We start from the raw sequence: 13686 nt of genomic DNA, 5'->3' as shown, positions 1-13686 counted from the left end.
GGGAGGTGGTGACCACCAACTCATGGACCCAAAAAAGTCACACAAAAGAGGGGAAAGACTGAGTATGGGACTAATTAGCAGGAGAAGAAAGAGAGTCATTAATAAGCAAGACAGAATACTAATTAACAGGAGAACTATGTAACTTGTAGCCAGTGAACACAAATTCCTTTGTTTGCTAAGATGAATAAGTTGCAATAGGCTTTGATAGTTGGTGTGCTTGATTTGTGGAATACCACTGAGCATCCAGGCTTCTGCAACTTTGAGATAATCAATGTCTCTCTCAAGTGTGTAATTATAGGCTTGTTGCCCACAAATCCCATTTTTCTGGATGACAAGGTGACTTCAGGGCTGTGAGAAGACCCTGCCACTGTGAGGGGACCCCAGGATTGTGAGGTGACCCCAGTGCTGTTGGCTGCCCCTTGCCTGTGCCTGTCTGGTGATCCTACAGCACATCTTTTGGATGCAGTGTCCAGACCAAACCCAAATGTGCAAACCTAGCTGAGGAAGGCAGTGCAGATGCCTGTCAGCCACCAAAGAAAGGTTTTTCAGCAGAAAGGTTTTTCTGGTTTATTCAGCAGTGGAAAGGCCTAATGTTCCATGGAAGTTAACCCTGAAGCTGGGCTCTAGACAAAGTGCTACAAACAGAAACATTTTTTCACACAGGGCATGTGGGGTTGCTGGGAAGAGATGGGCAGGCAGACATTTTTCATCCTCTCTGCTGCCTCCAAGGGAAAGGAGAAGCTGTGGTGCCTTAGTTGGCCGTGGGAGGCTGAGAGGCTCCATATCTGTGTTTAGCAAAGTACCTGAAATCCAGGGATGTGATGCAGCCCTGTTGGATCACTGCTCCTGCACAGCAAAGCTCATTAGAGGAGTCAGTGGTGGTGGAGCTGTGAGAGCCACCATTTCCCACTTTCCCAGAAGAAAAGTGGCTGGGGCAGGAAGCACATCCACTGCACCCCAGCAAGGAGCCTGCCTGTGCACTGGGCATCTCCTGCAGAAAGCAAAGAATTGATGAGGAGCTTGATACCTATCAGGAAACAAGGAAAGGTACTGCCAAAGATGTCTGTTTCTGGCACGTCTATATAACATCAAATACCTAGACAATGGTAGATGGCCCAATAGCCTGAAGTCTCAGCTAAAATAAAACCCAGTTTGTATTTTTGGAGCTATCCTTTTCTGATCTGGGGGTCTGTTCCTTTTTTTATTTGTCACTCCTCTCTGCTTCAAGGCTAATCAGCAGAGCTTGCAAACCAATAACAAATTGGTTAAAAATCATCTTTATATGCAAAGCCTAAAATAAAACATCTGTACATATCCCAGAAGCCTTCACAACCTCCTGTTTTATTAGTATCTCTAAAATAACTTTTCTTTCCTGACTCTAATTCCAGCTAGAAGCACTCTGCTAATTCTCACAGGACTGTTATGTGTATTTCCAATTAAGCAATTTATAAGCACTGGCTGTGAGGAGCTTTTTTTGTTCTTAAGGAAATTATTTCTTCATTAAGAGTAAAACAAGGCTTTTTTTATCCCTGCTTAATATGAAAGCCCTTGTGTCCCCTTCACATATGTTTTAAGTACTGAACTCTGTAGAAGGAGATTAATCATTTTGTACCCCAGCAAGCAGGGAAGACACAGCAGCTGGGTCAGTCACTCAGGGAATAGGCTCTTCAGTGTTTGTTTTCAGAGAGAAGTAAAAGTCAGACAGACAGACACTTGCTTTCAAGCTCCTTGCCTTTGCCAGAGGCAACCCACACAATCATGAGCCCTTCTGGAGTCTGAGTCATGAAGAGCTGCAGCAGATAAAATGAAGACAGTCAAGAGGAAAAAAAAAATCCCATTCATGCCCAGCTAATGAGTAGAGGTTCCAAATTTCCTCTTGTTTTGCAGGCTGTGTACCTTAATTAGATGAATCACAGAACACTGAGGGTGGAAAACACAGGCCAGACAGCTCATAAGAGTCCACTTCATTCTTTCACACTGGCAGCATTATCTACCTCCACAGCAGGGAAGAAGGTCCCTCCATTTTCCTGGACTGTCATGAGGCACGGGCAAGCATGGAAAATGTAGAGCAGAAAGGATGGATGATTGAATTTAGCTTCTATAGTAGCACAAGCATCCTATGCCTATTTTTGTCCCCAGGCCCAGCCATTTACACTTTCTATAAAGTCACTCATGAGCCCATGTTCTGGTCAAGGGCAGCCCCGTGACCAAACAGCATGAATTGCAACATCAGGGACCTTCAAAGGGAGGGCACACTTGCTAATATCAGGAATGAACTTACCAGAAAGCTTCTGATGTGGTCACAGAAGACATTTTGAGCCTTGAGTGTTCCTGGAACTCTGGAAGGAAATCCCATATTAAGTGTTATAAGTAAACTGCATTGCTTCATTTTCCTCTAAGCCCAACTAGAAGGAGATAGCCTAATAATGGGATGGCTCCTGAATGTTTAAGTCTAATATCTTGTATCTGTTTACAGTAACAAATGTACAGAAATGAAGGAACTGACAACAAATGGAATTACTACATTAGTAAAGAGCTAATCTATAGAAATAGGTTAGAGATCAAGATGCTGCAGCATGTAAGCCTGTGCCAGTGCTTGACTTGCACAGGGTCACTGGGAAATATCTCATGTATTCCAGCAGCACTAGCAGCCCCATGTATTTTTCCCAGGAATGGGTGCATAAAATGGCTGATGAGTGAAGCTACAAGTGGTGAATTCAGCTGCACAGTTCAATGCAGACATTGTATCATTCAGTGAAGAAATTATGAGTTTAGAATGATCTTAAAACCTTGAGGTTTACTTCTCAGTCTCTGCATCTCATGCCATGCTCAGTAATACCATTTATTAACTCCCTTTGTGTTATGGAATGGATTTTATTTAGCAGCACAAGGAAGAAATGCCTGGATACATTTCCCTCAGCAAGCCAATGGCACTGTGGGTTTTGGTTATGCTGGCTTTGTGATGTCACTCTCTGTCTTAAAGGAAAATAGATTTTGAAGAGGGATTTGAAAAAAGATGGGGTAATGTGTAACACTGTGCATTGGCTCCTGGGACAGAGACAGCTCTACTGGCACATGGAGAATCATGGATCTGCCAGGTCAAAAAAAAGCCACTTGTGTCATGGCAGAATGAGAGAAAGAAAGAGGACAGAGTGACAAACAAGTTGTGCTTGGTGGTCAGAATCAGCATTGCTGATTGCTTGGTGGTCAGAATGGAGTGAGGAACGGTAAAAGAAATACCAGAAACAGACAAGCAGGTGGAGAAAGGCACTGCAGGAACCAGAAATGTGCAGAAAATAATGCTGTAGGGGGAACTGGAGGATGAGGAGGGAAAAATAAGTATTAACGATACCATCATTATGCAGGGCATGAGGTCAGTCTGGAAGTTGTGTTTGGGTTGGCTGCAATCTCAGGGAGGCCAGAAGCAGAGGGGATAACATCCAGCAGAAGATAAAGTGGTCAAGGGCATGATCTGTCCTGGGTCTTAGAAACACCACAGCAGGGAAATAATTTGTGTTTAGATATAGCCGAATGTACAAAAAAGTACTGTGAGCAATCAGAGCTGTCTGGCTACTTCACCTAAAGGAAAAGGGATATGGCAGCATCTCAGTTATAAAAGCTGAGAGAACAAGAGGAGGCAGTCAAAGAGAAAGATCAGGATTTAATTTGCTCAGTGTTCAGTCACCAAGAGACGTGGGGGTGGCAATATTGCCAAAGCAAAACTGAGTTGAGGAAAATAGATTAGAAGCAGTGAGTCAGATGTGTGAGCTCATGGTGGCACAGCTGATATTTGAAATTGCAGGAAGAGTGAGGATCATAGGAACCTTCACAGGGACTTTTCTTCCTGGATTTTACAGTTCAGATCCCATCAAAACACACTCAGTTGAACAACTCTTAGTCACTATAAACCTGCAAGAGCACATCAGAGAAGGGAAAGGGAGAGAAACAGGCAGATATGGAGCAGCAGGAATATTCCTTAGATAGAGTTAGGAATTTTAGAGAAAATGACTCTTAAATGTAGATCCTCACTGACGACCTCAGCCCCCAGGGGAATCTTTTGTGAGTAAAGGTTTAGGACTTGTCCGTCAGCTGCTGTGAAATCTCCTCTGTGGCCATTCCAGGCAGCACCAACCGGATGATCCATAACAACCCATGGACCATGGTGCCACGACTCATATTTCTGTCTATGACTGCACACAGTGAAATAATTTAGTTTAACCAGCTTATCTTTGTTTGCTTTCCACCAATACCACTGTAATTTCTTTTGGTATCCAAATGCATTTTCCTCCCCTTTGCGAAAAGAGAACCACTTTGCAACAGCTCCTTGATTTTTACATACCTGCCTTAGTGACTGTGATAGCAACATGCTCCTGTATTGCTCTAGAAAGTAGCTTTACATGCACTGTTTCATCTAGTCCTTAATTCTTCCACTGGGGCACTAAATCTGGACTAAGCTGAAATACTAGGACAATAATTCTTAATCCACTGTGGAACATTAACTGAGTGTTAAGACAGCGATTTGCTGTATATTATGAACGTGTCTCCATTTCGTTTCCTCTCTGGAGATGCTGATTCACTGATGGAGTGATGTTCTTCCAGGCAAGAAAAGATTAAGTAGAGACAACAGACTCAGAAGTAATAAATAAGGCTGTAGAACAAAACTGCCTAATATTATATTATTTTAGAAGCCATATATAATCATGCCATCAGAGATGTGCTGTGATGCACACACACGAGGGAGCAGAGTTAAGGTGGTGCCTCTCATCTTATACCGTGCTAGTTCAGGAGGTTGCAGAGTTTACAACTGTATATTTTATGCTGCATCAATCCAGCCCTGGGAAGGAGATTTGCATTTATTTAGCCACAACGACGTCCTCTTGGTTCCCATCACAGTCAAAGTGTTCTTCAAAGGAATGTGAGCACTATTTCCCCTGGTTCCCACATGTGAACCCAAGGTACTGGAGAAACAGCAGGTCCTTTAGTCCCTGAGATCAATGGCATGTGCAGTACCAAGGAACCAAGTTTCCGGCTCCCTGCTACATGTGCATGTGCTCCCACTGCCCCTTACTCGTGCCCTGCTGCAGGGAGGCTGCATGCTGAAATTCTGGAGACAAGTTTGGATAGTGCCTCTCTAGTACACACAGAGCACAGGCTGGGATCACAGGCAGCCTGCCAGAATTGTCACATCAACCCATCTGAGGGGACCATCTTCAAAACCACACAGCAGCAATTGATCCAAGACAAGGTCGTAGCTCTTTTGTTTCTGTGATTCTTCTGTCCAGAAGGCACCTGGGCTGATGTTGCTGCCCTGGCTGCTCTTCATACTGCTGCTGGGAGCAAACCAGGCTACAGTTTTTCAAGCTTGGGACAGCACATGGGGAATATTGGGTGTGGGCAGAGAGGGTTCACTAGACTCCGGTCCTGGGAGGCTTTTTTGGCAATGGCCAAATGGCAGACATTTCAGCAGCCTGTTGAGCACAATAACCTACTCCAATTGCAAAGGTAAATTTTAATTGTAACTGTAAAGATAAATTGTAAATTCTCCTCTTAGTGGATCAAGGTGCAGAAGAGAACCTGAGGTTGCTTGTTCATTACAAGAAACCACATTGCTATAGGAATTAAAAACACAGAATGCTTCTTTTTGAGCAAACAAATCTCAGGATGCTGGTCAGTCGCTACTTGCAGGTCTTTACTGGGAATCCATTTCCCTTAATCCAGACTTGCTGATGATATCTGAAGAGAGAGCTTGATCATTATTCCTAAACAAAATCAGGTATGCAGCATGCCCTGTTTGCTTTTGATGGTGTGTTGTGTAGCTGTGAGAGTTCAAACCTCCAGACACTCTGGAACTGACCCTGCTCTCTCCTGTAGGTCAGGGTGTTCTCCCAGGCCTGGAGCTTGTGCCTGTAATGCCCAGCTCTTCTTCTGCTATAGGAAGGGATGGGTGCCTGTACTGGTGGTTACAGTGCTCTGTTAGCTCTCTCTTCATGCTCTAGGGAGCTTCAATGTTTCACAGCAGAGTCAGAGATTACATTCTTAGCACATTCCTTTCATTTCTTTCCCCTGGCATAGCAATTACTATTCTACACAGTGCTGCTCCATGTGGTTCTTCACAATTTATTTTTAAGGTTTCTCCAAAAACTTGCCTAGTAAGAGTTTTTGCATAATTGCTCCTCAAGATTTGCATTTCAAAATTTCAACACAGTATTAGCTCTTGGAGCTGGCTGCAGGGTTATGTTACTTCCCACTAGGTTCATCCACACAGCTCTCGATTGAATGATCTAAACACAGGAATATGCATTGCTTTTTGCCTCTGTTCTCAGAACAGCATTGTTCTTTCCTGGCCACTTCATTCTCTTTAACTATTCCCAATGAAATTGCTTCTGCAATCGGCCTTAAAATTTCCTGACGGAAGGGGGCTGCAGTATCTGCCAGAAGAATCTTTTGGTGCATTTTTGCCAGCTTGTCAGATTCTCAAGTCTTGCAGCCTTGAGTTAGGCCTGGCTGATTTATGACTGATGGCATCAGAGAGGTCCTTTTTTCCTTCCTTGTTAATCATATGACTTAAATTATCATCAGTGATGGGTTTATGTTCCTCCTTACAGGTTTACAGAGTTTCAGCATCAGTTATATCACTGGATTCAAAGGGAATGATGACAGACTAAAGTGTATTTGCTTTCCAAAATCTAGCTTTAAAGTTTCCTCCTGGACTGGAACTCACTGATATTAATTCATTTCTTGATGGCACTGATATAAGTAATTTTTTCACTACTCTCCTCAGAGAAATGATTTCTCTACCCATTTGTAAATGTTCCTCAATATTCTGTCTTCACTTTGCTCTGGGTCATTTTGAAATTCTCCCATTTCTAACTGGTGCTCTCCTTGTGATGCTTGGACTCTTGCACACAATTTAAAAACATCTTCCGTCATTTTTACCTTTGCAGTTGTTACTTTGCCATGCTAGTTCTTTTTGATCTTTTTTCACTTGCTCCAAAAGTTCTTTTAATTTTTTTTTTTAATCTGGCATAAAATGTTCTTCAAGTTCAAGCTTGTGATCGTATCTGCTCCTATCTGCCAGCATCCATAACCTCTTCCTTAGAAAGCGTTCTTAGCACTTTGCCAAGATGTCATGATAAGAATGAAATGGGGGTAAGTGCAGTTTCTAACAACATTCATTGACTCCTCCAAGTAATGATCCTTGGATTCCTCTCTGACAAAATGGCTTGATATGGTGTCTTTTTGATCTTCAGATATGGGCATAAAAATTACCATCCTCCCTATTTTTTGATGTAATTTTAAATGCTATTGTTCCCAACAGGAAGTTTGATGGCTTGGCTTGATGAGTTTAACAAGCTGAGCTCCACTGGCCTATTTCTTTGATGATAAATGGAAGTAAGTGGGGAATAAGCTACAGGTGCACTGTCTCCTTGGGTGACCACAGTCATTCTTTGTGGTTATGAACCTGTTTGAACCTCTCTCTGCTTGTAAACAAGCTGGGGAGGTAGTAAACAAACTGCTAGAAAGCAAGTTAGTAAACACCTGGTAAACTCCTGGTAAGACACAGCTAAACTCATGCAGCCTCCAAAACAAGATATCTGCATCCAAACTGCCTATTGGGAATAATCTGCAGCCTTTGTCAGCCCCCAAACCATGCACAGGAAGAACATCTGACAGCCAGAACCAGAGCTGTGCTGGCAGCTTCACAGCACAGAGAATCCCTGTTCCAAATCTGTGTCCAGGCCTAGGCTTTGTATCCTTTGGGTAAGGTGTATATTGTGCTTTGTTCCTTAAGTTTTCTCCAGTGTGACTCTTGGAGTCAAGAAAGAGTTTCAAGATGTCTCTCCCAAGCTCCCTGCTCTGGGAATGATGGTAAGGGGTGTTTCCATTACTGCCATGAGATGTGCTTGGGCTTTTTGGGACTGTGATAGAAGGCTGACATGGCAGTGGTATCTAAAATGTTTTATAACACTGTTTTTCTAGGCACCCTTTTCTGCAGCTCATGTCAGTCATACTTTGTAAAATTTTATCTGAAGTTCTTCAATCACACATAAAAATTAGAGTATGGCAATTATGTTGGCCTGGTTAAAAAAACGTACAATACTGTGGCTTGGAAGGCTTACTTTTTCCAGTCTTCATAGAAAAGGCATTTTTGGTATCAAGTAAGCCCCTTTCACTGTCTCCAGAAAATCATATCTTGGCCGAATCATAAACTCTGACTAATTTTAATTTGAGCACCCTCAGTAGAAGTCTTGTTTTCTTGGCAGCTGAATTCCTGTCTGTGACATCTGCAGTGAGCACCCTCCAGCTTCTCCCTGCCAGCTCATCTGCTTCTGTGCAGCTCCAAGCTGAAACCTGGGGCTGGCACCTTCTCTGCTGGAGCATGGAGCACTACAGGTGTGGAGTGGGGAGCAGAGCCAGCAGGAGCAAAAGTTGGACACTTGGACTTAATATTATAGGGAGGAAGGAGAGTAAGCAGAGAGAAAGCAGAACCAGCATCCCTACAGCTTTTTACGTCTATTCTTTCTCATCCAACACTGAAACAATCCAAGGTTTTCTTGAACCTCCATGTTTATTTGTTGGCAAGTAACTGTGTTATCTGGTGGTGAAGGATGTACCCTTCATCCCTCAAATTTGTTGACTGAGTTTTTACCTCATGCAACTGATCCCCATGGATGATAACAGACATCTACTGCTACCAATTACTTATTAGCACATGAGGGAGAGATCTGTACTTCAGACCTAATAGGTTTCAGTTCCATTTGGAGGTCACTAGGGTTTCATATAATATCATTTCATTTCGATTAACATGGGAAGTGACTTGGTAATTCCAGTAAATTACTAGGTACTTAAAGTAAACCTGTCTGGAAATACAAATTTCTGTCCAGCTGGACATTTTCACAATTGACATTTTACTTGAGAAAAAAAACAGAAAAAAAGTTACTGCATTTTTGTGGTAAAACATTAAAACATATGCCCTTCTAATTTTTCTCTGTGAGTTATGGCCTCAAAGGGTTAACATGAAGGAAATAGGGTGATCAAAGTTTTTACGGTAGGATGACTTTGATATTGTAGATGGTATAAGGCAGGACTTAATCCAAAATTAACATGCTGTATGGGTTAATTAAAGAAAACAAATGTGAGAAAGCTTGTTCTACTCTTGAACAGCTCATTTAGCTTGTCTTTAATGCAAATTGTCAATGAGGTTCCTGTCATGAAAATAAATCTCATTAAAAATACATCACTTGTTCACACGCATATAAACCAAGGAAAGAGTGTTCTCCTACCAGATGAAATTGATGTTACTCAGCTGCAGAGTGAAGGTGATGTGGGTTTTAAAATGCAGACACTCTTGTTTTTGTCTGGGTTGACGTTTTCTGAAAGATCTTTCTATTTCCCTCAGTGGGCTATCAGAGTCCTTAATGAACATGGAATGAAGAGCAAGAAGAGCTTGAAGCCCTCATTCTCTCTTTACTAGTAGACTCACATTGCCAAAGGTTACATGTCCTTAGGCTACAAATTCCTTGAGATTTTCTATAACTTTCCATTGAATAGAAGTTCAGATAAAATGAAACTGTGAAAGCAAATACTATTTGAAACTGTATAAAAATATAAAAATTTATATTGGGCTTATAAATAATGACATCATATTATTATTCTCTTGGAGCAGTTTATGGAGCAGTAAAGCTAGAATTCTGTACAGAGATGAAAGTCATTATCTATCTCCATCCCTGCACCAACATTAGTACGAAATATTACCAGACATTGCAAGCTAGAAAAGAAATAAGAAGAATATTAACTAGAGCCTTTTTTCCATATTATAGTCCCATATTAAAAACCAAGCAAGTATGTAGTCCTTCTTTGTATACTTACAGAACTTCCTCTCTACAGAGCAATAAAGAGGCAGAGATTCCTGAATGTCTGGTTGGATGAGGCCTGACAATTGCAACATCAGGGGTGCTTTGAGAGGCAGTGATCTCCCCCCCACTGTAAGGTGAGAAACTCTACGGCAACACATTTGTATGGGAAGCAGGCATAGAAAGAATTCTAATGTTTTCATTGTGTATTAAAATATATGTGTGAAGGTCACAGCAAAGCTTTTGTTTCATATTTATGGTCCCGAAGGCTTTATCCATTCATTCTGCATATGCTTTCCAGGCTGAGGTCACAGCTTGGTCACCTCAGCAGACCTCAGGTCAGGCTCCTGACCAGAAAGAGAGTAAGATACAAAGCAGGCTGTTTAGCACATTAAACTCTGTTCGGTGTCTGGTACGGCCAGGAGGTGGCAGGGCAAGTCTGATTTACCACAGCTGAGTGGCAGACTCGGTATTTTCCAATCTTGACGCTGTGGAAACATGGTGAGTTCCTGCAGTTCTCCCATTTGCACCGTTTAGTGGCAACTGCCTGCACACCACTCACAGCACTTGCAAGGCTATAAAGAGGCTTCCAGCAAGCTTGCAGAGCTCTCTAGGAAATGATGGCTGGGATTGTTTTTTCTTTCTCTTTTTAAATTATAATTTTGCACTGCTGACTCAATTCTGCTGCTCACTGGCAGTTTGGCCAACACATCCTTTCAGAGGCAAGAATGAGCCTTCCTTGTGCGCACATCCTTGTGAGCAAATGACACTGATCCTGCCACAACAGCACAGAGTGACAAAAGAGCATCGTTCAAGCAAGGGCTAGACAAGTAATGACACAGAAATATATCATGCATAATTCTGCATAACTGTTAATTCAGCTGCCTCTCCTTTCTCTTCTTGTTACTCCTTCACATGCTAAGTGTGATAAGCAGAGAGAAAGAATTTGAGACGGCAGAGCAGATGAACAGGAGAAAAAGCAAAAAGCGAATGACAAACTGGTCAATATCAGCTGGGGCAGTCAGCTCTGGGTTGGGTCAGCAGATGATGGGGATTACTGAGGGAAAAACAAAAACCAGATATTGCACCAAAGTGCTGACAATAATTTGGTAATCTAGACTGTATCTGATTGTAAATTACTCTGTTAAAAAAGCAATAGGCTTCAGCAAAACCTGTCCTTTTTATAAGAGCTACTGGTGCTGGTTAGTAACAACCCCCAAAAGTTTATTAACAGAAAGCAAACCCAAAATTTCCATTTGTTAGGTTTAGTGGACTGCAGAAGCCCCAGGATAAATATTGGTGCCTTCATAAAAGAATGCATTTACAGTCTTCTGCCTCTTGTGAAGATTTTTTGTATGTCTGTTTCCCTGGGGCAGCTGTGAGAGGAGAGATAGAAGGAAGGGCAAGAAGAGAAGGTGGTAATAATTTTCTAAGGTTTGATCACCTTTGAGAAAACACTGGACGAGTTTTGGTCTTGCTGTTTTAAGGGACTCAAAAGCCTGATGGGTGGCAATGGAGATAGAGAGAAGCAGCTCCTTCAGTTAGGACTGCAAGAGAAATTGATGATGCAGAGGTTTTTGTGCACAGGGTTGGATACAAAGTCAAGAGAACCACGCATGAGAGAAACCGGCAGTGAACAGAGGTGAACAGAGGATTCTTTGCACTGAAATTACTGGAGTTATTATGCTCTAAATTCCGCATTTATTATCTGCTGGCTTCAAAGAACCAATGTACGATAGAATCTGACCCTAAATGGATGTAGTTGTCAGAATCAACAATAGGAAGTGCAGATAGAAAGAGATTTGATATCTTCTCTACAATCCTGCCTCTGGTAATAGTTACTGCTAGAACTCAGAGCTCCTTCAGAGGAGGGAGGGAAACCATATTTCTTCCAATACCTCTGCTAACAGCTCTGTTGTTTTTTAAAGTCTAAGAAAGGACTAACTATATAGCTGGGAAGAAATCACACAAAAACCTCCAGCACTGCTATTCTCCAGGGGTTTTTCCCAACCTTCTAACTGTTTTAGCCAAGTACAGATACGATCTATGCCCTCAACACTAATCAGACTGTGCCCCCAGACAGACAGACAGATCTGGACAGAGCTCCTTAGATAAGAGAAAAGGTCACCTACCATGGCCTATGTGGCCCCTGACTGCTCTGCTAATACCAGATGCAGAGATGGCATCTGGAAAACCAACTTATGGCCACAGGCTACTGAAATTAGAGCAATTAGCACAAGCAGACAGACAGAATGTGGAGATCCTTGTAACTTCCAATTTCTCCTCACCAGGCTGGAGTTGAACAGGCATCTACTACTGAAAAGCTAAATATCCTGTGGTTCCTTCTCTGAGTTTTGTAAACAGCTCTGTGCATATTACTGCAAGTCCTTTCACATCAACCCTGGGGCTGTGGCTGCCATACATTGCTTTAAGCCTCCAGGTCCAAATTTCACATCTAAAACAATGATGTTTGGATCAGAAATGCTGTTTTGATCCTCCTCTTTTTTTAGTAGCCCCAGCCTTGAGGATGATGGCTTAGAATAGCTGAAATATTTAAAAACTCCACCAAACACTGTGCTGACAAAACAGAGATTTGTATGTGCTCTATACTTCTGGCTAATCTCAGCCCAGAGTTCAGAGGCTGAATGAATCTCCTTTTCTCTCATCATTCAGTGTATTAACTCGAGGTCATGCTCCATTGACACTTGCAAACAGCACCCGCCTCTGTCAGTCACAGCCACACTCAGAAGGAGTCTGAAAGAATTAACTCTGTCTAATAAACATCCCTGACTTGCACACAGATCCTCAGGACGGGAGCGATAGCAGACTGGGACTGATGGCAAACTCTTGGAGGAGGGAGTAGGGCTTGGCCTACAGAAATGGAAATGCTTCCATTTGCAATGGTATCACAAATGCATAATGTCACAGATATTTCACTTATGGCTTGTTTTCAGACATCTACAAAATCCAGTAGTCATGGCAAAGCCAGCTGCCTTTGTTGTCTGTGGTTACAGTTTAAAAGACACCAAATGACACTTTGCAGCCCTGTGATCCAAAGCACAGTGCCCTGAATCACTTCAGGAGAAAGAAGCGGTGACAGGATTTAGTTCAAAGCTGTAAGAAAATGGAGAGAGCAGCCCAATAACACCAGCAGTTAAAGAACTTTATTTCTTAAAGGAAAATTAAGTCAGCAGCAATAAATAAAGGTGCTGCTCACAAGAAAAGCCTCATATTGCCAATGTGCAACATCGCATAAATGTGAGGTTAGGAGATGAGAGAACATCTGTGCAACTGTTATCTAAGGGCAGATCAATTCTTCTCCTTTCCTCTTTTTTTCTTTTCCATTTCATTCCAAAGCTTCAGGAAACTTCTTCCTCTGGTGCCAAACTAACTATTTCCCATTTCATTCCAGAAGCTTCAGGAAACTTCTTCCTCTGGTGCCAAACTAACTATTTTGGGAGTGGGAGCAATCATTTATATTCTCATCCCAGAATCACCAGGTACTTTACTGAAAGTTTGATAAGGCCTTACTGTGTATATGTTGTAGGAAAAAAATTGTATTTTATGCTCCAACAAGAAACTGAGGCTGTGGGAAGAGCTACTGAAGATCCCCAAAGGCAATAGTCCAACCTAGGATAGGAACTCAGTACTTCTACCTTTTGTACTCTTCTCCCTAAATAATGCTTTCTCACTGATGAGAAAATCTATCCAGGGCAAAAAGGTTAGGAGCATTCCATCCCAAAGAAGAATACTTGGATGCTTGGTTTGTTTTACCTCCCTTTATGGCCAGAATATGTTTACTAGGATGGTTGGAAGGAAGTGACCAACTCTT

This window comes from Zonotrichia albicollis, chromosome 3, assembly GCF_047830755.1.
Source record: "Zonotrichia albicollis isolate bZonAlb1 chromosome 3, bZonAlb1.hap1, whole genome shotgun sequence".
Lineage (NCBI taxonomy): Eukaryota > Metazoa > Chordata > Aves > Passeriformes > Passerellidae > Zonotrichia > Zonotrichia albicollis.
Note: the sequence above shows the minus strand (reverse complement) of the source record.